Source organism: Artemia sp. Qi Xiang Cuo, chromosome 15, assembly GCF_049724085.1.
Source record: "Artemia sp. Qi Xiang Cuo chromosome 15, ASM4972408v1, whole genome shotgun sequence".
Taxonomy (NCBI): domain Eukaryota; kingdom Metazoa; phylum Arthropoda; class Branchiopoda; order Anostraca; family Artemiidae; genus Artemia; species Artemia sp. Qi Xiang Cuo.
The window spans coordinates 54,285,549-54,312,721 of record NC_142808.1 but is presented as its reverse complement, the minus strand read 5'-3'; the positions used below and the strand labels follow the sequence as shown (position 1 = coordinate 54,312,721).

The window sequence follows — 27,173 nt, the reverse complement described above, 5'->3', positions numbered from 1 at the left end:
GTATTAAGAAAAATGGTTTTGCACTACTTGAAATGCGTCATTATAACTTGTCTGTTTCCAGGTGCTTTTTGCTTATACAGTCCTGGGTAAAACTGATTCATAATATCCAACTCTTGATGCTAGTATTATATGTTTCATAATTGGCATTAGCGCTGTTCTTAGATTCTATCATGGAGTTGCCTCATATTCCAAATATAGCTGAAGTCATTATCCCTTTGGCATCTTCAGCTATTAAAAATGGTAAGTTACCCAATTAGGTTTTTGGAATAAAACAAAAATTGCTTTGCTTTGGTAAATATTTTTAAATTTTTTTCTCCTCTTGCTATTCTAGTTTTCCTCAGTAAAAAGAAACAAAAGTGCAACCCTACAAACACTTAGAACTATCCCTTAAGAATTAAGGGGGCTAGAATGAAGTTGAATAATTGAAGGCAATTCTGCACATAAGTGGGTTTTAAATAGATTGCCAATTTTTGTTAAATTAAGCAATTGTTTAATGTGATGGAAGTACTTCAAGAATGCTGTTTCTGATGGAAGTACTTTAAGAATGTGCTGTTTCAGTTGAGAAGATATTAGATGCTAAAGACTTATTAATCTGAAAAAATTTCTCTCAGATTCAGTCCTTTAGCAGAATAATTTTCTCTCTTCCCTGTGTGCAGGTATTATAAAAAAGGACGTTACCAGTATATTAGAGGTTGTCATGAGACAGCCAAAATTTTTGTCTTGCAGACCAACCACTGTCTCTTGTCTTAATTGTGCGATAACCGTTTTTTAAAATGGTTTATTTGGATAGCTTAAAGCTTGCTCACCAATATTTGCAGAAAAAAAAACATTACCATAATTCAAATACATTTATTTTGAATATTTTATTTTAAATAAAATAATTTCTCAAAACATGAAACTTTTAATTATTTTTCATCAAAATAACTTGTTATAAATTTAACTTTTTTCTGCTTGATTTTCTTTGAATATTGCTTCTATGTATTCTTTTGCACAATATGCTTTCAATTCACTTGTATGGAATGGGAAATTGCAATATATGAAACCAGCTTATGTGTAGCTTGTATGTGTGTTAAGGACCTGTTTTCTTTATTTCTTTGTTTTTTACATAGAAGCATACAAGGTTACTGAAAAAAAGTGAAATTGATCATTATAATAATAGTTTTTGGAATACCTCAACAGTGGGGGGGGGGGCGGACGCTCAGGTGTATTTTATGCTTCTTGTCTTTAGAAAATTAGGTAAAAATATTACCAGAGCCATTCCAATGATTCAGCTATACTAAAGTAAAAGCCATTGTAAAAACAAAAGCCATGTTTTTTTCTTGCCAGTTTGAAGTTTTAATTTCAAATACTTTTAAATGCATATTTTTTAGATCTGATGGCATTTTTAATGGGCTTTGGAAAAGTTTTTGTAATTCCAATAAATTTGTTTTTGGAATGACTTTTTTAATTTTAAGACTGATCGAGATGGTAATTATTATTCCTTACCCCCTCCAACTATTCCCCTCCCCTCCCATGGTCTATTTTCCCACATGCATCCAATTAAATTTGTCATATGACCATTTTTTTCAAAATAGTGCAAAGGTCAAATAACTTTGTCTCCAGCATGGAACTCCCCACCTCCCCACCAGTCCCTGGTGCAAGGTCTGCTAATTTAGCCCATTGTTAACATATAAGGTCTTTAATCAAGAAAAGAGGACAAGTTTGATCCTGGATCTCCAAAAAAGATTAAAGTATTACTGCAAAATTTTTGGAAATGTGGAGTGGTATACCAATCACAACCAAAACATCCTTTGTCCTTGCTGGTTGTGAAACGGAAATATCAATGATATCTATTGAACGACTCTGGGTATTTGTTGAAACTTTTAAGGTATGTAGAAGGGTTATTGAAGAAAGATTGGAGGGCGACCAACCCCTCCTTCCCTTGCCCTTTCTATTAGCCCCCTCTCCTCAAAAATTGTTGAAATTTTTTAACTATTATTTTGTCAAACAATTCAAAAGGTCTTAGAGCTATTCATACAGGGATTCGATTTTGCTTTCGATTCGATTTTGCTGATTTCTCTCCAAAAACATTCAATCAAAGTTTGAAGTACGGTAGTTTTCTTGTTTTGAATAGTCCATTTTGAAAAGTCACATAATTATGCCTATGGGAATAACTTGACCCTTCAAAGATTTGGAGAGGAACTCTGAACACAATCAAAAAATATTAAGTACAATGTTCAGATGAGCCCTCTAACGATATTCTAGGACTACTGGATCGATACGGTTACCCCTGAAAAAAAAAACAAAAAAACAACATGCATCTGTGATCTTTCTTCTGGCAAAAAAATACAAAACTCCACATTTTTGCAGATAGGAGCTTGAAACTTCTATGGTAGGGTTCTCTGATACGTTGAATCTGATGGTGTGATTTTCATTAAAATTCTATGACTTTTAGGGATGTTTCCCCCTTTTTTCAAAAAAGGCCAATTTTATCAGGTACTTAACTTTTGATGGGTACAACTAAAATTAATGATAGTTATGTATTTGAAATCAGCAGAAAAATCTGATTCTATTGGTGTATCTATGGGCATCAAAAATCTGGTTTTTAGATTTTTTGTGACTATCGAGCTGGATTACTCCTTACTTACAGTTTGTTACCACAAACTGTTTGATTCCCATTCCCCTTTATCATGGAAGATAAACATGATTCCTTTAACAGTTTTATCATCCTTGAATTCTCAGCCACAAAAAAGCTTTCAATGGGATGTAAAATAAACTACTTTGTTGATTTCTCGAACCAATTATATAAAAAAGAAGAATTACATTAATATATCCTTAAATATTTTTTGATAACTTTTTGTGGATTTACCTAAAAGTTCATTATGCTGAAAATTAATTTTTTTTAAATTGCGAAAATATTTTATTCGTAAAAAAATACCTCTCAAGATTAATTTATGCCTTAGAATTTGACATCTATTTTTAATATCCGTATTATTATTGAAAAATCTTTCATGTTTAAATAATTTTTGGTAAAAGGTTGAGTATGTGATGTTTGAATGTACATTACTTCTTGGGAGCAGGAAATTAGTTACTTCAAAATCGAAATCGTTCGTTTTATTATGTATGTTAAAGACTAATTAGTTATTTTCCGAAATATTAACATTTAAATCTAAATTGTGGTCGTCTTGGCCTGTTCCATGACAAGGTTCCAGAATTAACTCGGGCGGGTAAATGTTTTTCGAAATCTTAATAACCTCCACCAAAAAATCATCCATATCTTTTACTATTTGAAAGAGAATATTTTACATTATTTGGGTTATATTTACTTATCATGTACTTATACTCTAGTCGAGTGAAAAGCAAGTCCGCTATAAATGGACTGAATACCTTTAATTGCCTTATACAAATTACCATTGAACCTTAAAAAAAGAATGAAATAGATCAATTTGCAGTAAATCAAACATCATTTCCGACTTATGGTATCTTCAACTAATAGTACAATTAATGAAATTTGTCCATCTTGTTTTTATATTGTAAATTTATATTTAAAAAGAACTAATAGTAGATAAAATGTATGATATCTGTATAACAGAATTAAGAATTTAGCTTTATACGATAATTTTAGTTAATGCAGATGGCATAAAACCCACAAAAAATAAAATCTTTACGAAAAATATGCAAAACAACAATTTTTCACCTTTGACCTATGAAATTTGTTTTTGCGACCAGTTTCCAACGGGAAGGGTTGGAGATATTTTTTACGGTGTCATAATAGAGGCTTTTGCAAATCTATGCCCCATTGTCTCAAATTCCGAGATTCTTACCCTGTTTTAGCAGAAATCACTGGACTATTAGTCGAATTCACCTACTTAACGTGCTTTAGTATTTTACAACATTTTAGTTTTTGTGCTGGTCAAACTGTACCTAAAATATTGTTTTTAAATTAAATTATTTACGCAATATTTTATTCTCAAATTTATCGTTCTCTTAAAAAAAACTAGGTTGTAAAAGGAATCATTTTTTTTCTTAATATTTCAAAATTTCGTCAAATAATCAATCTTTTTTTGAGCGTTTTTACGCGTCCTATTCCCTCTTTATTTAATATTTGTTTCAGAGGTTCAAGATGGTTTGCTTGGTGATAAAGAGGAATGATTTGAGGCTCCAGGCTTTCATTTTTCTCCCAAACGAGAAGTTCCTGTTGATTCTTTTTCCGGCTTTTCAGGAGCATGTAAACTTGAACCAGATACACAGGAATTTGGACCAGCACATCTTGCCAATGAAGGTTTTTTTAAACTTTTTATATCAAACAGTTCGAGGGAACGAACTGTCAGTAAGGAGCAACTCGGTCCAATTGTAACAAAAACTAAAAAAAAATGAATTTTGATATCAATACATACATCCAAAGAATTGGATTTTAGTTCTAGTTCCAAATATTTAAGAAGTATTAAGTTTAATGCTACCCATTAAAAGCTACGAGCCTGAGATAGTTTGTTTTATTTTTTAAAAAGATGGGAAACATCCCATAAAGGCATGAAATCTTATTGAAAATCCTACCTTCAATTTAGTCATATTAGTAAACCCCAATGTAGAGGTTTTAAGCTCCCATCTGCAAAAATATGGAATTCAGTTTTTTTTTGCCTGGAAAATAATCACGCAGGATTATTTTTTTTTTCTTTCTCCCCAGAAGGTTATCGTGCCGAACCAATAGCCCTAAAACATTGGGAGAGGGCTTATTTAAAAGAAATTTATAGTTTTAGTGTGCTTTTTAAGTAACCAAGAAGATCGGAGAGGAACTAGTTCCCTCTCATGCACCCTTTTCCCCAAAGTCGGCCGATCAAAATTTTTAGACTGCTATTTTGTTTGGCATAGTTGAAAGGTCCAATAACTATGACTTTGGGAATGTGGAATAAGGAATGGGAATATTGAATGGTAAATTATGTAATTTACTCACCGTTTACGTTGTGGTATTTTTTATGGGGAATTTATTTATTTTTATATGGTCATTACGCGGGGGGGGGGTTATTCTCTCCGGGGATAATTTTCCACTGAGAGGGACGGTTCTGAGGGTTAGCTTTCGTGGGGAAGTCTTACAAAGTGGAAATTTCCCGGAATCCCCTTACAAAGATCGTTTTATTTGTCTTAATTTTTCATTGGTGGCTCAATTTTACACGTGGACTTGTCTGTTCGGTGGAATTGTTTGGAGGAAGTTTTCAGTGGGTTTCAATTCTGGGGGAGATTTGCCTGTGGAAGATGATTTTCCGGTAGAGTAATTCTCCTTGGGATTTGTCGCCAGGAATAATCCACTGTGTGAAAACAATTTCTGTTATCACACAGTGATAAACTTTTAGGGAAATTTATTGTAACACAGTTAGTTTTTCCTATTATATTATTTACAAAATGTCTTTTCAGCAGTTTCATAATGCCTAGAAGACAAATGAACAATCTTGACCATCAATTGTGACAAGACCATTCTGAGAAACTAATGTGAAGGGTATTGATTTTTTTTTTGTTTCTATTAATGATAAACGAAAATGAAAAACAAACAAATATGCAGTTAGAATAATTGTGTCAGAATGAGTCAAAACAAAAGTAAAAAACAAAAAATTATCGGGTTAGAAAATAGGCGGCAACAAAAATTAAAACAAGTCAAAGACAATGGTGAACAACGAAGAATTTTGTGGTTATAAGACGTGCGACAACTAGCACATAAAGAATTAATGAAGTGAAGAAAAGAGGAATATTCGGTTAAAAAAATACTTCACATAGAGCACAAAGAAATGTATGATCAGCAGATAAGTTGCAGCATCAATAACAAACAATAGTGAGAAAGCGAGTATCAAAAAAGTTTCAAAAATGATGTGTAGAACAAAGAATTGTAGTGTTAGAAGACAACCGACAACGAAAATCCGAACAAGTCAAAAATGAACGCGAAGAAGAAAGAAATATTACGTTAGAGCAACAACACCTTTACAATCTTCAACGCCAACAAAATGCTGCGCAAAATCCTCTGTGAGGATTATGACAAAGATGTCGTAACCTATGAAGGTGTAAATTACAAGTCAGTGGGACCCTACAACGTTATTTGTAGTCCCTTTGAAGCCCTCCGTTTCCCTGAGGAAAGAGTAGCAAACAAAGGTGATTATATATTAGAATCGTCTATCTTAAAGATTGCCAAACATAGGAAATAGCCCAACTAATATTTTCTTTAATCCCATTATGGGTTATTATTGCTTTTTAGGAGCTAATCGATTCTGATAAGAAAAATAGCTGGGTTTCTACTGTAGGTTGTACTATCGAATGTGTTTTGCGTCACTTTAGTTTAAATTGTGTTTCAGAACTTCAGGTTACCTTGCCAAATAACAGTGAGGATGTCTTTGATGCTCCAGGCTTTTGTATGTTTCCGGAATGGAAAGTTGTACTTTTAGATTCTGTACCCAGCTATTCAGAACGATATAACCTTGAACCCGACACTCAGCAATTGGGCTCCATATGTTTTGACAATGAAGGTACATCTCAGATTTTTTTTTTTTTCAAAGAATTATTTTTATTAGATAATAGTTTATTGAATAAGCACTAAAACAAACGGACTAAATGCTTGGACTTTTGACTAACCTTAAGAAGAACGTTTCTGTTACCTTCTTTCAATGTATTTTACTAAACCTTTGGTAAAGCTGAATCGAGATGAAAAAGTAACTCAAAATAGGCGGTGATTTACGAACTCTAAAGGATACGTGTTCTGGCTGCTGAATGATGTACTTTGTGGTTTTTAAGTTCAAAATAAGTTAATGAAATAAATCTTAAAATAAATTTTGTGCACAGTGGTTGTCAGAAGAATAGAGGTTGCCATGAATATCTTTGGAGTGGCTAAGAGTATTAAGTCGGAACTTGAAGGGTCTAATGAGGGGGATGTTCAACTGACCAAAAGACAATATGTATGTACTGCAACTGCTACAACGAAAATTTCAAGGATCATTTTGGGGAAAGCTGAACTAAATCAAAACATTATGTGCATATAGGTTGTCGAATGGGCTTATCAGTAATGTCTTAGGAATGGCTTGGAGTATGAAGTTGGGCTTGTTGTGGGGGATGTTAAACTAACTAAATGGCAAAATTTCCATTACTTCCATTACTAGCACACACTGAAAGATTCGGCATAACACTCAAAACTGTTCCTAAGACATTGCTCATATATCCTTTTCACAGCGTGAATGCTCAGAATATGTTTTATTTCGTTCAATATTCCATAAAATTTTCTTGAATGTGTCACTTAAAAACCCTTAGCCTTAGTAAAGGTCACAGTCATTAGAGTAGGAATACTAGTAATAGTGGTGACATGAAAATAGTGCTAATTGCTGTTGAACTTCCCTCTAAGCACGCACTTTTATAGTTTCAACTTAATGCTCTAAGCCGCTCAGAAGATTTTGCTTAGAAGCCCATTTGAAAACCTGTATGCAGAGTGTCTCATCTTAATAGAGTTAGCGTCACAAGTAGCAGTAATCAAGCAGTAACAGTGGAATGCTCGTAATGCCTTTCGGTTAGTTCCAAATCCGCCTGAACATACCCTTGAAGTTTCAACTTAATGATCTAAGCCGTTCCTGAGATTTTCCAGATACATCCTTTTGACAATCTACGTACTCATAATGTGTTTTGAAAATTTTCATTACAAAATTTCCATTAGATTAATGAAGTGAAGAAAAGAGGAATATTCGGTTAAAAATACTCCACAGAGAGCGCAATGATATGTATGATCAGAAGATAAGCTGCTGTATGAATTACAAGCAGCAGTAGAAAGCGAGTATCAAAAACGTTTCAAAAATGATGTGTAGAAGAAAGATTTGTAGTGTTAGGAGACAACCGACAACGAATATCTGAACAAGTCAAAAATGAACGCGAAGAAGAAAGAGATATTACATTAGAGCAACAACGCCCTCACAATCTTCAACGCCAACAAAATCCTGCGCAAAATCCTGTGCAAAGATGTTATAAACTACGAAAGTGTACATTACCAGTTATTGGGACCCTACAACGTTATATGTATTCCCTTTGAAGCCCTCCATTTCCCCGAGGAAAGAGTAGCAAACAAAGGTGATAATATATTAGAATCGTCTATCTTAAAGATTGCTAAACATAGGAAATAGCCCAACTAATATTTTTTTAACTCCAGTAATGGTTATTATTGATTTTCAGGAGCTAATCGATTCTAAAGAGAAAAGTAGTTGGGTTTGTGCAGTACGTTTTGCTGTTGAATGTCTTTTGCGTCACTTTAATTTAAATTTTGTTTCAGAACTCGAGCATACCTTGCAAAATAACAGTGAAGAGGTCCTTGAAGTTCCAGACTTTTTTATGTCTCCAAAAAGAGAAGTTGTTCCTTTCGGTTCTTTATCCAGCTATTTAGAACGATATAAACTTGAATCTGACTCTTAGGAATTGGGCTCAATATTTTTTTACAATTAAGGAACATATCAGATTTTTTTTTTTTTTTCAAAAAAATATTTTTATAAGATAAAATTTTATGGAATAAGCACTAAAAAAAAAGGACTAAATGCTTGGACTTTTGACTAACCTTAAGAAGAACGTTTCTGTTACCTTCTTTCAATATATTTTACCAAACCTTTGGTAAAGCTGGATCGAGATGAAAAAGTAACTCAAAAATAGGGGGTGATTTACGAACTCTAAAGGATGCGTGTTCTGGCTACTGATTAATGTACTTTGTGGTTTTAAAGTTCAAAATAAATTACTGAAATAAATTCTTAAAACAAACTTTGTGTACAGTGGTTGTCAAAAGAATAGAGTTTGCCAGGAATATCTTTGGAGTGGTTAAGAGTATTAATTCAGAACTTGAACGGTCTAATGAGGGGTATGTTCAACTGCCCAAAAGGCAATAATTACAAGTGCTACTATTGTGACTGCTACTGCTACAAAGGCGAAAAGTTCAAGGATCATTTTGGGGAAAGCTGAACTAGATCAAAACATGTGCATATAGGTTATCGAATGGGCTGATTAGTAATGTCATAGTAATGGCTTGGAGTATTAAGTTTTGGGGCTTGTTATGAGGGATGTTGAACTAACTAAATGGCAAAATTTTCATGCTACCACTACTGCTACTACTACTACTATTAAAGTTAGGGTACTAAAATGATAATTTCAGGGAATATTGAGAAGATGCTCAACTGAAAATAAAACACTATGTGCTTGCAGATTGTCAAAAGAACGTATCAATAATGCCCCAGAAACTGCTTTAAATAGAAAATTGAAACTTTCAGTGTGTATTGAGAGGGATGTTAAAAAAAAACAAAAGATGCTGTGTTTATGCTGCTACTGGCAGTGCTACTATTGATACTGCTGAAGCTAAGGGTATTAAGTTGAATTTTTCCGGGAATATTTTGGGGAACGTTGAATCAAATCAAAACACATTATGAGTACGTAGATTGTCAAAAGGATGTATATGGAAAGTCTCAGGAACTTCTTAGATCATTAAGTTGAAACTTCCAGGGCATGTTGAAGCGGATTTGGAACTAACTGATAGGCATTATGAGCATTCTACTGTTACTGCTACTTGTGACGCTAATTGTATTAAGATGAGACAATATGCATCCAGTTTCTCAAACGGGCTTATAAGCAATATTTTAAGAACGGCGTAGAGTATTAAGTTGAAACTATAAAAGTGCGTGCTTAGAGGGATGTTCAACAACAAATAGCTTTATTTTCATGTCACCACTATTACTACTATTCCTACTCTAATGACTGTGACCTTTACTAAGGCTAAGGGTTTTTAAGTGACACTTTCAAGAAAATTTTATGGAATATTGAACGAAATAAAACACGCTATTTGCATTCAGGCTGTGAAAAGGATATATGAGCAATGTCTTAGGAACAGTTTTGAGTATTAAGCTGAAACTTCAGTGTGTGCTAAAAGGGAGGTTGAATTAAGAAAAAGGCACTCTATACTCACTGCTACCATTACTACTGCTGCTACTTTTACTACGACTACTACTACTAAGGCTAAGGTTATGAAGGTGAAACATACAGGGAATGTTGAGAGTTATGATGAACTATATCAAAACACTTTTTGCGTGGAGGTTGTCAAAAGGGTGTGTCTGCAATATCCCAGGAATAGTCTAGGGAATTAAGTTTAACCTTACATATCATGTTAAAGGGGATCTTGAACTAACCGGAATACCTTATGTGCACTTAGAGCTGCTACGACTACTACAAGTAGTAGTTTTAGAAGTATTTCTACAGCTAAGAGTGTTACTGTGAAACTTTCAGGGAAAGTTTGGGTGGGTGTTGAACTGGCTCATAATACAGTATGTCATTGCAGGATATTTACTGAGAATACCAGATATATCTCAGAAATAGCCTAGAGTATTAAGTTGAAAATGTCAGTGTATGCTTAGGGGAACCAGCCCTAAGGTGCTGTTCAACCAGCCCTAAGCTATTATATGCATACTACTGCTACCATTAATATTAATATCGAGGCTAAGGGTATTAATGAGGAGTTTTTTGTAAATGATGGGGCGTTTGTTTACTTAAACTGAAATACGCTATGTGTATGCTAGCTGGCAAAACGACATATTAGCAGTATGTGAAGAACGGCTTAGAGTATTAAGTTGACACTTTCAGGGCATGTTGAGGTATAGGTTGAACTAATAAAAATGGACTATATGCATACCACTATTACAAGCATTAGTAATAATACTACTGCTGCTTGTACTACTGTTACTAAGGCTATGTAGTCTTAATACGGAATTTTCAGAAACTGCTGTTTGGGACGCTATGTTAAATCAAAATAAACAAGGTACATTCAGGCATTCAAAAGAATTTATTAGCAGCATCTCAGAAACAGATTAGAATATTAAGTTGAAACTATCAGGGTATCAGGGTATGAAGAAGGAATATTGAACAAGACCAAAAAGGTAGAATTGAAATACTATTACTGTTACTTGTATCACTAAATCTACTTCCAATATTCTTACTGATACGTTTTTTACTTTTACTACTGTTATTGCTAATGATAATGATAAATGAAACTCGGAGAGGAAAAAAAAAATAAAAAATTAAAAATAAAATAAAAAACGGCGAAAAATTGAGGATTTTGTCAGCCAGTGGTAAACCATGAAGAAGAAGAAAAAAACAAATCTTTTGACAAGGACCTCCGCCGAGTCCTCCTCAATGCTAAATGAAAAATAAAGAAAACAAAAAGAAACGAACGAAAATCGAACCTTCCGTAGTTTACATGTCAACGACAGAACAGAAACTAAATAAGAATCAGGTTGGAATCAACGAAAAAGAAATCTACCATGATGACTGGGCAATAATCCTTTGTTTTGCTATTGCTTTGGCTGGCCGACAAATTCGTTCATCATTTGATGTGCAAACAAGTTCTTTCAAGTTTTACCTTTCAAGTTCTTCTTTCAAGTTATTCAAGTCATTGAGGGGGTGAATATGTTGATTGAATCCTTAAAAATTAAACTGTCGTAAATTGGGCTTAATGAAATACCTCCAGTATCTCTATTTACTGCTAAATTTTTGTTTATGTATTTTTTTTTATCTCAATTACCTCTTTAAAAGTTTGTGGTAGGCCATTTACAGTAGATATTAAAGTTGTCTTGTCAAAAAGAACCAGATGGGTCGGATTTACAAAAATATGCGAAGCCAATGCCGAATCAAAGTTGTCATTGTTATTCCTCTCTGAGTTTCATTTGTCATGTATAGCCAGTGGGGTCTAAGAATGTATTAATGCTAATGATATTAGTGAAATTTTCAAGGAATGGCGAGGAGATGTTGAACTGAATCAAAAGCCACTCATGGGCTATTAAATGGATGTTTTAGAATATACGAGCATCGTCTTAGCTGAAACTTTCTTGGCTACCAATATTCCAATAACTTGTGATAATATCTACAACTATTACTTCTATTATTAAACTAAATAAAAATAATTTAAGTGCATACAGGTTGTCAAGATATCAAGGGGGTATTTTTCAGGACTAGGATCTAAAGTAGAAACTTTCAGGGAAAGTTTATCTTACTTCAGAATGAAATCAAAAGATACTATCTTTACATTTGTTATCAATGAGACGTCTCAGGAATATTTCAAGAACGGCAGAGGATATCAAATTGGGACTTTCAGGCTTAGTTCAAGTAAAAGTTCAAAGTTCCATTATTACATTATTCACATAAAAATGTATATATTTAACAGATGTCCATTGGGAGACAAGCTAAAAAAAACTAGGCCTTTGACAAAGATAAAATAACAGATAACGCTACAGTACAAAGATAAACACGACGGCTAATATACAATAACACTACAGTAATATGAAAGTAGCAGTAAGCCCAGGATTCATAAATAAATTTCAATATTATTAAATATAAATTAATACTAGAAGTTAGCCAAGAGACCCACGTTCAACCAGAGAAAAAAATCGTACAAATAATTTTATCTTATTAAATAGACATCAAATTACAAATAATTTTGAACTAAATGAAATTTAAGATTCCTTTTTTTCTTAATATGATAGAAATAAATTTGTCAATAAGATATTGTGAGAATCCCAGCACCAGGCTATCGTCACAAGGATAGCAAATTTATGTCTGTCAGTAATATACTTGTCAATATAGATACTCTTCTTTTGTCTAGTGTTATGATTACGTAAATAATATGATTGGGAGAACGAACTTTAACTTAGATAATATGGTGGCAATTTCTAAATGTCATAAGGAAATTTGAAAAGAACTGCTCCAAAAGTAAATTTTTGAGACACTGGAAGTATATCAACTTAAGTATATAAAGATACTCTAGAAGACTTCTTTACAAGTGCAAATGAATAATAGGCGATGGAATAAAAATTTCATGATTCTTTGGTCTATATATTTTTTTTAAATATGTATTGGTTTAATATGTCTTTTAAATGCGGATATGTATAGGAGAAAACAATAATTAATACTAGACTGAATCAGAGCAAAATGAATTCTTCGTAAAGCGTGGGTCTTAAAAGATAACCTTATAGATATTTTGTAGAAGTAACTCGAACAATGCGAGGGCAAAAATTAGATTTTCTGCCGTAAATTATGAAATTAGTTTTACATAAATTCAAAACGCTAAAATTTGATGAACACGAATCAAGAACATTAGAAAGAGAATCATCAGCAAAATGTATGTTGAGGCACACGATTGCCAAAGCACGGTGGAAATTATTGATATAAGTTAGAAAAAGCAGGGAACCTAGGACAGAGCCCTGAGATACCCTAACTCTCGAAGACTGAGGACCAGGTGGAGAGAGGAAATTGCCTCCTTCAATTTTCTGCTTTTTGTTATCCATATAAGATTTAAGTTGATCCGACGACAGTCCTCGCACACTACAATTATGCAATTTACAAAAAAGAATACAATGGGATATTGTATAGAATACTTTTTTAAAATCTAAATATATTGTTGCTGGAATTTCTACTCTATCTGAGCATTCATGAATATGTTGAATGATAGCAAAGATATCGTGTTCACTACTATTAATACCCCCGCTCTTACCACTGAACTAAATCCATTGAGTTTAAGTGCATCAAGGTTGTCAAAATAGCATAGATATTGGTTCTTAGGAAGAAAATTGGTTAATAAGTTTCAGTTTCTGGGAAAGTTCATGTTTAAACTATATCGAAATATACTAAGTGTATTAGATTTTAAAAAAGACGGATATTACTAAATATCGCCGAAAAATTTTGCCCAGCCAAAATATATAAATTCATAGGCAAAATCTGAATGTTTGTAAAGAAAGACAAAAAAGATTTATAAAACATATTTTTCTTTACCAAAGATTATGATAATGAAATCGAAGAGAAATTGATTTGGAAAACTCTTCAAAAAATAAGTTTTTCAAATGAAAGTTAGGACTTAGTAATACAAGGATTGGAAGAAATAAAGTCGAATAAATTTGAAACTTAATACTACTTTAAATTACTATCAATAAATAAATGAAACCCAAAATGAACAGAACATAGAATCAATAACCGAGTCAAAATCAAAATGATCAGAACCTAAGAAGAGTTGGGCTGACCCTCTCTATGCATTGTCAGATCATAATTTGCACTTTATTGAAAACCAAAAACATTTTAAACATTTTCTCTTTTTCTTAAATTAATTCAAAGTTATATGGACTTCAAGTAAAAGATATCAGCATTTATAATAAGCTTTCATGTCATATTCTTTTGTTTTTTTCGAATAATCTTTGTTATGGCGGTGACATTTTTCTCGTTTTGGATTTTATGTGAAAAAGAAACACTTAGCCTGAAATGAGGATTGTTTTTAGTAAAGTTTCTTCCGTGTTTTTTTAGTTATTGGAGTTAAAGATCCTTCATCAAGTGATGTCAAAATATGCAGAGAAACTTCCAATGAATCCAAACCTGAGGCAAAAAGCTTCAACGTTCACAACCCATATCATGAGAGTGGCTTGTAAAGCAAAAAAAAAGAAGAGTACGAGAAATATTAAAGAAAACTAACATTAAAAAGGCCCTATAAATCTGATTTGTGTATCAAGTGCTTTTCTAAATCAAGGGACTTGGATATACATCATAGATTGCACACTGTGGATAAACCGATTAAGTGTAAAGTATGTAAAAAATGCTTTTCTCAATCGAAAAGTTGGATTAATCACCAAAGAGTGCACACTGGCGAGAAACCGTTTATGTGTGATGTATGTGACAATACTTTTTCTCAGTCAAGCCATTTGATTTACCACCAAACAGTACATACGGGTGAAAATCCCTTTAAATGTGATGTATGTGAAAAAGAAAGTTTTTTCTCAGTCAAGCAGTTTGATTCAGCACCAAAGATTACATAGAGTTGGAAAACCGTTTAAATGTGATTTCTGCGAGAAAACTTTTTCTGTGTCAAGCAGTTTGATTTAACCACCACAGATTACACACGGGTAAAAAACCCTTTAACTGTGCTTTATGTGAGAAAACTTTTTCTGTGTCAAGCGGTTTGATTAGTCACCAAAGATTACACACAGGTGAAAAACCGTTTAATTGTGATGTCTGTGAGAAAACTTTTTCAGTGTCAAACAGTTTGATTAAGCACCAAAGAGTTCATACGGGTGAAAAACCTTTTAAATGTGATGTCTGTGAGAAAACTTTTTCTCAGTCAAGCCGTTTGATTCAGCACCAAAGAGTACACACTGGTGAGAAACTCTTTAAATGTAATATATGCAAGCGAGAACATTCTTCTAAATTATATCTCGAAAAACATTTAAAAGCCCATTCTTAGGAAAAACCTGCTAGTTGATATTGTACAAAAACAATTTCTGTGGTCTTGCTGAACCCTATTGTAATATGATTCTTCTTTTTTTGCTGTTCTTTTGTATTTTTTATCAGTTAATTATTTTATTTTTTATTGATATATTTTTGTATTTCTTCAGTGATTTTCTTTTGTTTTTAGTTTTATCTTGTTCTTTCCCATTGGGAATTTAAAAGTTCCCATTTCCGGATTAAAAAAATCTAATTTACGTATGTCTGGTTGAATAAATACATTTGTATTGTCACCAAGATTTATACTCAGGGTGGAGGGGGGGGGTGTCTGCTCATCAAGTGAGTGTTCCAATTTGGCAACGTTCTTTTAAGTGATTATAAAGTCTTGTGAACTTTAGAGAATAAAGAGAATAAAGAAATGAGAAATATTAGTTTATCCATACAATCAGGTTTAAAAGAACCTTAAAGCTATATTTTCTAACATAAGAACTTTGGAGAGAAATTTTTTTCTGTTTTGATTTCTTGACAACAAAAGGACAAGTGAAAAAATATTCTGATGTTTTGATGAAATTACGACGCATTATTCCAGTTTATTTTTACTCCAAAATGAGCCGAACATTTTAATTTTGATCCACTTAAAGATCTGTTTTGTTGAATTCAGTTTTTACTTTATTGTGGAAAGAATGACGATTCAAAAATGAATATTTGTGTTTATCGATCTGTGCATTATCATGTTTTTCAATTTATAGGCAATTGCCTAATGAAGAAAGTTGTTGGAGAGAACCTTATCAGGACAGATTTTGTCCCTTTGGAGGGGAAGCATGCGGTAGCTTTAATTTTCTATGGCGTCTCTTAAACCCAATTTTTATTTTTATTGAGGTAGGAGGGGGGGGGGGGTCAGGAGAAGAATGAGCGGGGAAGGGAAGTTTCATGGAGAGAGTCTTCAACTAGTTTTAAAGTAAAAAAATGCTAGCGTTACTAATACATTGGAAAAATGTTCTGCTGGGATGGGAGGGATCTTGTGCGAGGGAGGGATGATGGGATCTTGTGCGAGGCAAGTTTTCTAAAAAAAGGGAGTCTTCCAGGGGGGGGGGGGAGAAATATATCGAAGACTTGTAAATTAAAATTTTTGATTGTTATAAACAGGGGAAGGGCTATTTTGTGTGGGGGGGGGGGGAATATCAGGAGGAGAACTTTCCATTTTTGGAAGAAAAAATTTCCAGTTTTTCCCGAGGGGAAGGAGGGAAATTTCGTTTCCCTTCTTCCCCTTCTAAACTAAACTATAAAATTTATCTCTGACGTGCAAAATTTATAAATTTACTTGTCTATTCTGAATTTTTTGGCAAGTTCAATGGTAAATGTGATTTGAAGAGACGTTTTTTTGTTAAATGGAAGTTTGTCGTTCGAGGGGAGGGATCTTGAATATCCATTCCCATAAGGTTGCAGCAAGGCTCAATGGGTAAGTCAAAGTTTGTTACGATTAGTGTGTTTTTCATTGGTCGTCGATAGGTAATAAAAACATATTTTATCATTTATTATATTTTATTTCATTTTCTTTTTAACGTAAAAAAAAAATATTTCAAAGAGTTAGTATGCTGTTAATAATAGAGCTGAACAAAAAATTATCGAAAACAGGTGAAAAAAAATTTAATAGGAAAATCAAAAATCAAATAAAATCTTTTAACACAGAAATAACAACAAATCCCACATATTTCGGCTACACTCTTAGAAGTCTTTAAATTAGGAAAAAAAATACTAAACAAAGAAAAGGAAAAGAAAATGTAACAAATCCCATTAAAAAGAAAAAGAAAAACTCACATCTTTTGTTTAAATGATATTTTTTTTTTTCTTCACTGTCCATTCAATTCTTTTTTTTTTGTATTTCGGTTTCAATTGTTAATGCAATAACAGTAGAATCTGTAACATATGTTTGATTAATTGTTGTATTTAATTATATTTGATTTTTATTTTTTCATAAATAAAAGATACTTCAACGATGGAGTTTCCAGATAAGAATAGAAACGAAAGAGGATAGCCAAGAGACAAGCAATTATTGATAAAAATCCCGATATGAGTGGGGAAAGCCCCAAATCTCCGCCTCAATTCCCGAAAAAAAAAGAAACAAATAGACGGACCCCGTGAAAAAATTATTTTGCCCTGACACCGTTTTTCATAAAAATGTTGTAAGTGCATTTCCGAAATTTCTCCCTGTCTTGTCCTTTAAAAGTATACAGCTGACTGTGCAGTTATAATGACTTCAAAATCCCAAAAATAAGAGATAATGAAAGCTAAATTAGGAACACAGACGGTCCTGAACTGGCACTGAAAGTGGAAACTGGTGCTAGTGCAGTGTGTAAACAAAAGACCCTAAACTGTGTCTAGCATTTGGCAACCCTCATTTGTTGCTGTGTAATAATAATAACAATTTATTTAATTTCTTTAGTTGGTCAAATAAGTAAGGTAGTAAGTCTACAAACTCAGTTACGGACAGAAAAAGGATTACAGAGCTTGAGAAATGCCAATTGTAGCCACCCACTAGATGGTGTTAATATTTTTTTGCCGATATTGACGTCATTTTCCACTGTTATAAGTTACCCATACTCTTTGACTGTAGTATTAATTGTATTCTTAGATATTCGCCTGTTTCTTGTATTCTTTCAAATATTTTAAATTTTTAATTTTAGGTTTTATAAACCATTTCAGGTTTTATCTTTACTCTGTTATTTGTGTGTTTTTTTATATTTAGTGCTTTGCCTAGTTTTGTACAAGCTGAATTCTTGTCATTTAGTTCGTATTTTTCTTTCCTTCTATTGGCCGTGGACGTATTAACTTGTACTTCATTTTGAGATTTTTGTCTCTTTGTTTGTACTATCATTCGAATTTACCTACTTATGTTTAAAAGACAAAATCTTGATATTGGAGAACCCACAATGATCTTAGTGGGATCTAAGTGTTTTTAGTATTTAACAGCATTTTAGTTTTTAGTGCTGGTCAAACTAAACTTGAAATATTTCATTTCTAATTCAATTATTTATTCAGTTTTTTAATCTAAAGTTCTTCATTCCCCTCAAAAAAAAATTGGATTTAAGACAAATTTTCTTTTTCTTTCACAGCTTTGAAGAGATTTTCCTATAAAAAGTGCGTGTGTAAATTTTTACTTATTGAAATTATGTATAAACAAGGATTAGATACATGCAACCAATATGTATCTGTATTTTCAAAATATAGGGTACTTAAAAACATTGTTCATGGAATTCACAAATTTTGGTCTCAAAATAGATTATCTGAATGAAGTATATAAGATTGTTATTTTATTTTCCCAAAACAAGGGATATTCAGTCATTTATTGACTGGCTCATTATTTTCAGTGAAATATGTGCACATTTTTTTTCCTTTTTTTAAAACTGCTTCAAATATAGTAACTTTCATTCTTTTCTTAGAATTAATATTCATTTTAAGTGGGCAATGTCCATTTTCATGTCTAATATATTAAAAAAAAAAAAAAAAATGTTGGGATTTTTCTATGTGCAAGATAAAAAAAATTTTAGATTGTGGACAAGAACCTGCTCCTTCTCAATAGATCAATTGCAATCTAAATCAGTTTTGCATCTAAAGCACATAAATCAGTTTTATCTGGAAATTTATTTAGATGCTCTCATCATTTAATTTCAAAGTTATTGGGTGGTTGGAGGGAAACCAGGGCGACATACTGCTCCAAGTGGATTTTTCCATATAATATCTTTTTGATTTGGTTCGGTTCGCACTTTTTGTAATTATCTAAAACTGTCTATTCCATATGTGAAGCCGAAGCAAGAAGAAAAAATAAGTTGGCCCTACGCAATGATTGTTGCTAACAATCATTGCGCCTGATCCTAACAATCATTTCAAATTGTGCTGATCCTAACAATCAGGTTGTTCTGATTGGTGCTGATCGGTGAACTATGATGTACGTTCCTGATTTGATTGCTATATTCAAAAACAAATTACGGACAATGATTGCTTGGAGTTTGGGCAGACCTTACAAAAGCTTCTGTTTTAGTCAAATCCATAATCTAAATATCGATTAAGATGAAATAAATAAAAATATTTTAAATAATAAGAGAATTAGTAGGGAGTTAGTAGGCTACTGCTCTGGTTAAACCCAATCTTTTTTTTTTTTTTTTTTGTTTTATTCCTTAGTCAATTTTTTTCAATAGCTCTCCTGAAATTTTTTATTGTGGGAATTTCCCATAATTCCTTTATGTAATTACTTTTATTTGACTCTCTTTCTCTCCCAACTCAATTTTACATGTAGAGAAGTTCTGGAGGAAATTTTCAGCGGGATTGGAGTTGTCTGAAGGATTTTTTCGTGCGGAGGGGGGATATTTTTTCGTGGAAGAAATTTTCCGTGGGAGAATTTTCTGCATAGGGAATTCTCCATTGGGGAGGTTTTAGCGGGAGCTACTTTCCACGGTTGATTTCGAGGGGAAACATCCATACAGGGGTGAACTTTCGGGTATGATTTGAGAAGCAATGAGAAATTTTTATTTTTTTCAAATAAAAGCATGCTAAGCTGAATTTTTCAGGCAGAATCATCTGCCAGAAATGTTCTGAGAGGTATTTTCAACGAGGATGGAATTACCTGGGGGAGAGAGGATTAGCTTGGGAGGAATTTTTTAAAGGGAAGAAAATTTTAGACGGAGAAGGAACTGAGTTTCCCGGCATTATTTAAAGATGATCAGAAACTAAGTAAAAAAAAAACACAGTTTCTTTCAACTGAAAGTAAGGAGACACATTAAAACCGAAAACGAACAGAAACTATTCTGTATGTTAAGGGAGATGCCCCCTCCTCACTACCTTGCTGTTTATGCTAAAGTTTGACTTTTTATTCCCATTTAATTAAGAATGGCTCCTATATAGCAAGGGCAATTAATTAGAATAAAAGGCTTTTTTGAAAGTACTAAAAATTTGAGCGTGAAGAGCGAGGTATTGACTGGAGGAAGCCCCTCTTGTATGCGGAATTATATATGTTCATTTAAGAAATCACGCTTCATCTAAAATACACGTTCATTATAAGATGATCAGAGTAATTAAATATTTGGTAAAGCGGTACTAAAACCAAACTATTTTAAATGGCTACACTATCATGAATCCTTGCAGGTCGAAACAAAATTTGGAACTTGTCATCTTGTCATAAGAACGATTGAACTTACCCTTTACATTATCTAGCATTAGTATCTTATTCTTCTGAGGATTCTTATCCATTGGGAGACAAAGACATGTCAACTTATCACAAGCTTAAACTCTAGCATCATTCAAATCTATAGTTACACCATAACCTCTTCTCACATCTACCTCATTTAAAATCAAAATGTAAAATTTTGTTGCATTTAGGAAAAATTCAATTTCACAGGAATTTTCGGAAATTTCAGGAAACACAATTCCCACCCTAGTGGTCCTAATAACATCAAAAGTTCATTTGCATAACAAACTCGATAAATCAATACCTTTGTAAATGCTACAGCAAGAGAGTTGGCAATGATTCGGCAGCGTTGCACTACCATATACTGCACTACCAACATCAGAAAATTTATAATAACCTGACGATGGACATTTTTTCCAGTAGATTCATTTGAATTTTTTTCAGTAAAGTCAAATTAAATTCTGGCTTTTAGAAAGCATAGGGGTTTAGAACCCTACTCAAATAATTTCTGCTCGTTTTGACTTTGTTATTTATTTTAATTTCTGTTTGTTTTGGGTCTCTTTTATTTATTGATAATGATTTGTGGTAGTTATATGCATGGTGGATTGTTTGATTCTCTTTTTGGTTGAATAGAGTTCTTTGCTTTTTTAAAAAACTGATTTTGTGGGAAAAATATTGTAATTAAGAAAAGAGGACATCTTTGATCCTGCATCTCCAAAAAGCATAAAGTATTACTGTGAAATATTTGGAAATGTGGAGAGGGATATCAAACATAATCAAAACACCCTTTGTCCTTGCTGTTTGTGAAACGGAAATATCGACGATATCTATTGAACGACTTCGGGTATTTGGTTGAAACTTTCATGATATGTGGAGGTGATGTTGAAGAAAGATTTTAGGGTAACCAGCCCCTCCTTTCCTTTCTCTTTTGTATTAGCCCCCTAAAAATTTTTGAAATTTTTTAACTATTATTTTGCTCAAACTAGTCAAAAGGTGTAAGAGCTATGCCTACAGGGATTCCATTCCCCCACTCGCCCAAGGGGAATGATTGTCAATTGTGCAATTTATAAATTATTTACATGTAGGGTTTATCATTTGTTAAAAGGTAAATTTTCGATTTCGGGTTTATCTGAAGTGGACTAGGGTATTATGTTGAAAATTTGGATAATGTTTAGGATTATATTATAATAAATAATTATTTAATATGTAAATCCTGTTTGTATAAAGGCTTATCTGCTGTATATTAAACACGACTTGAGGGCTTTAAATATGAACTTTACTGACATATTGATGGTGGGTTTATGACAGTGGTTGGAGGACTGCCAGTTCCCTCCCATACACTATTTTACTGATTTCTCTCCATAATCATTCAATCAAAGTTTGAAATAGTTTTCTTGTTTTGAAGTCCATTTTGAAAAGGTCACATAATTATGCCTATGGGAATAACATGACCTTTCAAAGCTTTGGAGACGAATTCTGAACACAATCAAAACATACTAAGTTCATGCTGGTTGTCAAAAAGGTGCATAAGCAGTATCTATTGAACGGGCAAGGATATTAAGATGAAAATCACAAGGGTTGTTGAAAAATGATTGAAGGACTGGAAGCCCCGTTGCAATTTTTAGATGTCCCGTCCCCTCAAAACTGATCAAACTTTTGAAAATGCAATTTTGTTCAAAATACGCGAAACGTCTAGTAACTATGCCTCCCGGCATGCAGTGCCTCCTCCTCCCAAAGCCCCCTTAGGGAAAGGACTATAAATTACAAAATTTACCCTTTTTTTACTTCCAGGGACTGTTGTTATAAAAAGAAGAATTGTTTGTTTCTAATTGCATTCGAAAAGGTTATGTGTATCAAGGTGAAACATCAGGAAATGTTTTGGGGAATGTTTAACTAAATAGAAAAATACTATGTGCATCCAGTTTTTCAAAAAGGTGTATTTGTAATATCTTAAGAACGACTAACGTTAATAAGTTTAAATTTTCAAGGCATATTGAGAGGGACAAAGAAAAATGGTGGGAGGGAAACCAGCCCCCTTTTACTATTGTAAAACTACCGTAAAATAAAATCTGTCAGTAAAATTTATAAAAATAAAGTAAAATAAGGTACTCCCTTTGAAATATAGGGGAAGATTACTGTTTTAGAGCTGCTCCAAAGCTAGATGACCAGCTCAGGTTTTTGTTTTGTTTGTCATTCTGTCAACATTTAATAATTTATTTTAAAGATCGGATTTTAATACCATTAGAAGACATTTAAAAACGTATCACCCCTACTCTCTTTTGAAAATCGATGGATAGAAATATTCTTAGCGTATATAAATTCAAGTTTTGTTAAAATTCCATTTAGTTTAGGGCATTTATGTTGGATTATAACTAATTTCATTTATTTATAATGAATAGGCTTTGATTTGCTTAGGGTCGAAGACAGAGGCTTATTTGGGCCTAATTTCACCTCAAACTTCTTTGAATTTCTGGACACTTTAATCAAATTATCTAGCATTTTATTTATTATATTATTAAAAAAACTCATTCATTCGAAAAAATAAAATGAAAAGAAAACGCCCATTGTTCAGACAAGTGTCACTTTTGTTGCTGCCTCAATGCATGAGGATATGCATTTTGATTAAGCGTCTAAGACACCTTTGTTAAAAAGAGTAGGTGAAGTGATAGCACCTTGACGTGCACCAGTATAAACAGAAACAAAACTATTCAGATCATTCGGTAGGCCACTGAGACAAAAAATTCTATTTTGTGAAGCACGTCTTAGATTAGATGAATTAGAAACCAGCAAGTTAAATGGATTTGTATTTGGATGCGTACTTTAAGTCGCAAATATAAACTTATCAAGGTACTAATAACATTGGGGTGAATAACTCTTTTTGTCATATGAAGTAGCATGGTTCTTTGTACCAATGAGTCTAATACACGCCTAACATCGTATGCTGCTAGAACAAGACTTTCTTGGACCAGTTCAACCTCCATTATGGCATTAACTTCAACACCAAGGGCATCAACGCACCCTATTTGTTCTGAAAACCAAACTGGTATGGCGGAATGCTACATTTCTCCTTTAGCTCAACAACAAGAAACAGCTCAAACAGTTTACAGAATGTAGTATAGATTGTTATAGGCCTGAAAGTCGAACGCTGAATGTTAGGTGTGCCTTTCTTGGGGATAAGAGTGAGATAACCGATGAAAAAAGACACCTGTAACTTTCAAATTATCAACAATCATCTGCATGAGCAATTCTAGGTGTGCATGTGCAAAGGGGTTCCGTGGATAACATGAGACGCACTAATATTATTTATGAAAAATGAAGCTTTTGGTTTCAGCTAGGAGATTGTCATTGTTATGGCTTACATTGTTACAGCATAGTGAGACTCTGGGATGTTGTGTTTTGGGTAGTAAAGCATTTTCAAATGGAATTGGGCAAATTAGAAACTCTAAGTGAATATGAATTAATAATGCCTGCACGGTGACGAGCCATTATCTTTCCAAATTGAAAATCGAAACTTTGCACGGGAGTACGCTTCGGAGAGTTTTGACTTTTTCACCAATCCAAGACTTGAGTGCTGATGCGGATTTTCCAAAATGGAACCACTGCTTTTTTCGGCACATCTTTGGCAAATCTCAGCATGATAAAAACTCAGAGCAATCTGTATCTTGGTTTAATCAAAAAAGCTTGAATCAAAGTTAATCAAAAATCAACTTTTAGATGTAGGAGCAAACAAATCATATCTCAGTCAATCTTTGGAAACTACTTAAGGTTGGGCATATCTTCGTTCATTCGTGTAAGTGTTAAATATAAGTTAAAAGACGCTGCTATGGGAAGGTTGTCTAATAATTGATAATTAAATTTAACAGAAACCATATTACTTGGGAAATCAATCTAAGTAACCACATAGTCTAGATTTGATGTATGACTGGATTGTGAATATATAGGAAATTTTCAGATTTCGGATGCATTATAAGCTTATCAGAAAAATTACCACAGAGAATAGAACCACGAAGTGATACCGCTGATTTGGAAAAATTAATTTCACAATTAAAGTCCCGAACAACAGCACAAGTGATATTAAGTTTTGAAGTTGTCGAATACGTGTATGTAATATCTCAAAAGCTTGTGCAAATAGTTGTTCTGACAAACCATTCTTATACTTAGGGGGCAAAAACACATTTATCACTACGCAAGACCCTGCCCTCACTGAAAGAAAAGTATCACTTGAACTAAACAAACCTGATTGAATACTTGCAGAAACTTCAGTTCCCAGCTCTCCAAATGAACCACCTCGGGAATGATAACGCTTTGTAGAAACGGAAAAAGTACAAAAGTCTACTCATGTCCGATGAACTAAGACTAGAACGTGTGTGGAAATGCACCTGAATACACATTGAATCATTATCCAGCAGCATACCTTCCAATACTGATATTCTATTCAATAAATAACCGTTTATGTTCCATGGAACAAGTCTCACATCTTGGTACTGTTTAGTAGAGATCCCTGGTGAAATCTCATGGTGTGCAAAGCAGAACCGCATCTTGAACACAAGATTACTTTTTTACACTCTACTTACTTGTGAGACCACACAAGCAGCAACCACATCACTAATAATACACCATAAATAAATGCCACTCGAGGAATAAATTGCAAATATAGGCATGACTCGTTTCCCTTTTGCCGCTGTAGCAATCCATTTACATAAATCTTAAACTTTATCATCGTCCTTTTGACGTTAGAATAGTCTGAAACTTAATGCAAGATCGCCATACAATACATCTTATGATTTTAAAAGGTGAACACGGTTAAAGATAATCACTAACTTTCCAACAATTGTCTCGGCTCTTAATGGATAAAGTGTCGACCTTCATACAAAATTTAATACTGAGATCGAAATAATCTTTTGTTCTGTCATACCTCCGAACTGTAAGTTAGAAGGATTGGCACTTTCTCACTTTGTGCCAAAAAATTGTATACAAGCAATATGTTTGTAAATGGTAAATAACACCCCCTATAAAACTAAATGAACGCCATGTATAATAGCAAAAATTAGTAAGAGTCCAATAATAGCACCGCCAGGAAAATGAGGTAGTTGTTCCAATAGATACCTTCTATCATTTTGGTATCCCGTGATTGGTGCTTCTTGGAATATACATACCTGTTAGTAGAATCATCAGAAAATGCATACAAAATGAAATCTTAACTATTCTTGTTTGAATCGAGCAAACAAATGGCGGTGAAAAACCAAATTAGAACTATCCCTCATTTTACAAATCAGAAGTTTTGTGAGCATTCACGTTGTTTTGTAAACATTTTCATTTATCCCCCTTTGTGAACCCGTTTATTTTTACTTTCATTTTTGGTGCAATAAACTCTTGTATGTAATTCCAATTCCTCTTATCATGGAAGATAAACATGACTTCCAGATTAGGCTTGTCATCCTTGAATTTTCAGCCACATACAAAGAAAAGCTTTCAATGGGATGTAAAATAAACTACTTTGTTGATTTCTTGAACCAATTATATAAAAAAGAAATATTACATTAAAATATCCTTAAATATTTCTTGATAGCCTCTTGCACTAAAACTTCATTTTTTTTTTTGCATTGCCAAATTATTTTATTCGCAAAAAATCTCTCAAGATCAATTTATGGCTTAGAATTTTACATATATTTTTAATATCCGTATTATTACTGAAAAATTTTTCATGTCTAAATAATTGCGTGTAAAAGGTTGATATGTGATGTTTGAGTGTAAATTACTTTTTGAAAATAGAAAAATAATTACTTCAAAATTTAAATCGTCCGTTTTATTTTTTATTTTAAAAACTAATTAATTATTTTCAGAGATATTAACATTTAAATCTAAAAAATGGTCGTCTTGCCCTGTTCCATGAATAGGTTTCATAATTAACTCAAGCGGATAAATGTTTTTCGAAATCTTAATAACCTCCACCAAAAATCATCCAAATCTTTTACTATTTGAAAGAGAATAACTTACATTACATGGGTTGCCCTTACTTATCATGTACTTAGATTCTAGTTTACTTAAAAGCAAGTCCGCTATAAATGGACTGTCATTACCATTTCAGGAATGCCCATAATTTCCTTATACAAATTACCATTGAACCTTATAAAAGAATGAAGTAGATGAATTTCCAGTAAATCAAATATCATTTCCAACTTATGGTATCTTGAACTAATAGTACTGTTAATGAAAAATGTCCATCTGGCTTTTATGTTGTAAGTATATATTTAAAATGAACTCATATCATAGGCAGCGCAATCGTGCAGCCTAAATAAAGAACAATGTTGGCACAATGTATTATTTATTTATTTCTTTAGACCAGGGCACTTCGTATCGAAGGAGTTGTAGAAACTTCAAAAAGTGCTCATTCGATTGGAATTTGGAGTGGCTTTTGCTCTTTTTAATAGTCGAAAGTGATTCAACTAAGGCCCCTTCTACGCCCACCATTTATACAAACACATCCAATCAACATTTTGAGATAGCCATTTTGTTCAAAGTAGTTGAAAGGTCCGGAAATTATATTTTTAAGAATGAAACTCCTCCCACAGCCCTCATGGTAAGGCTTGTAAGTTATGCCCTCGGGGCATATAAGGTTTTTTATTGAAAGTGTTGTCGTAGAAAATTCAATAACGAATCGTTCGATTGGAAATTCAAAGGGCTACTGCCGTTTTTAATAGTCAAAAGATTTGAGGGCAACTAACCCCCCTCTCTCGCCCACCATGTCCCTAAACACATCAAATCAAAACTTTTA

At 33.0% G+C, this 27,173-nt stretch overlaps 1 pseudogene across 1 annotated transcript in view; it reads left to right on the top strand.

The window, feature by feature from the left end:
* Positions 1-1,753: 1,753 nt before the first annotated feature.
* Positions 1,754-27,173, top strand: part of LOC148943860 (uncharacterized) — a 137,561-nt pseudogene continuing 112,141 nt past the window's right edge. The window contains exons 1-2 of the transcript XR_016142942.1: positions 1,754-1,867; positions 6,218-6,485. The product of XR_016142942.1 is annotated as an uncharacterized LOC148943860 (transcript). The remainder of the gene's footprint in view (positions 1,868-6,217; positions 6,486-27,173) is intronic.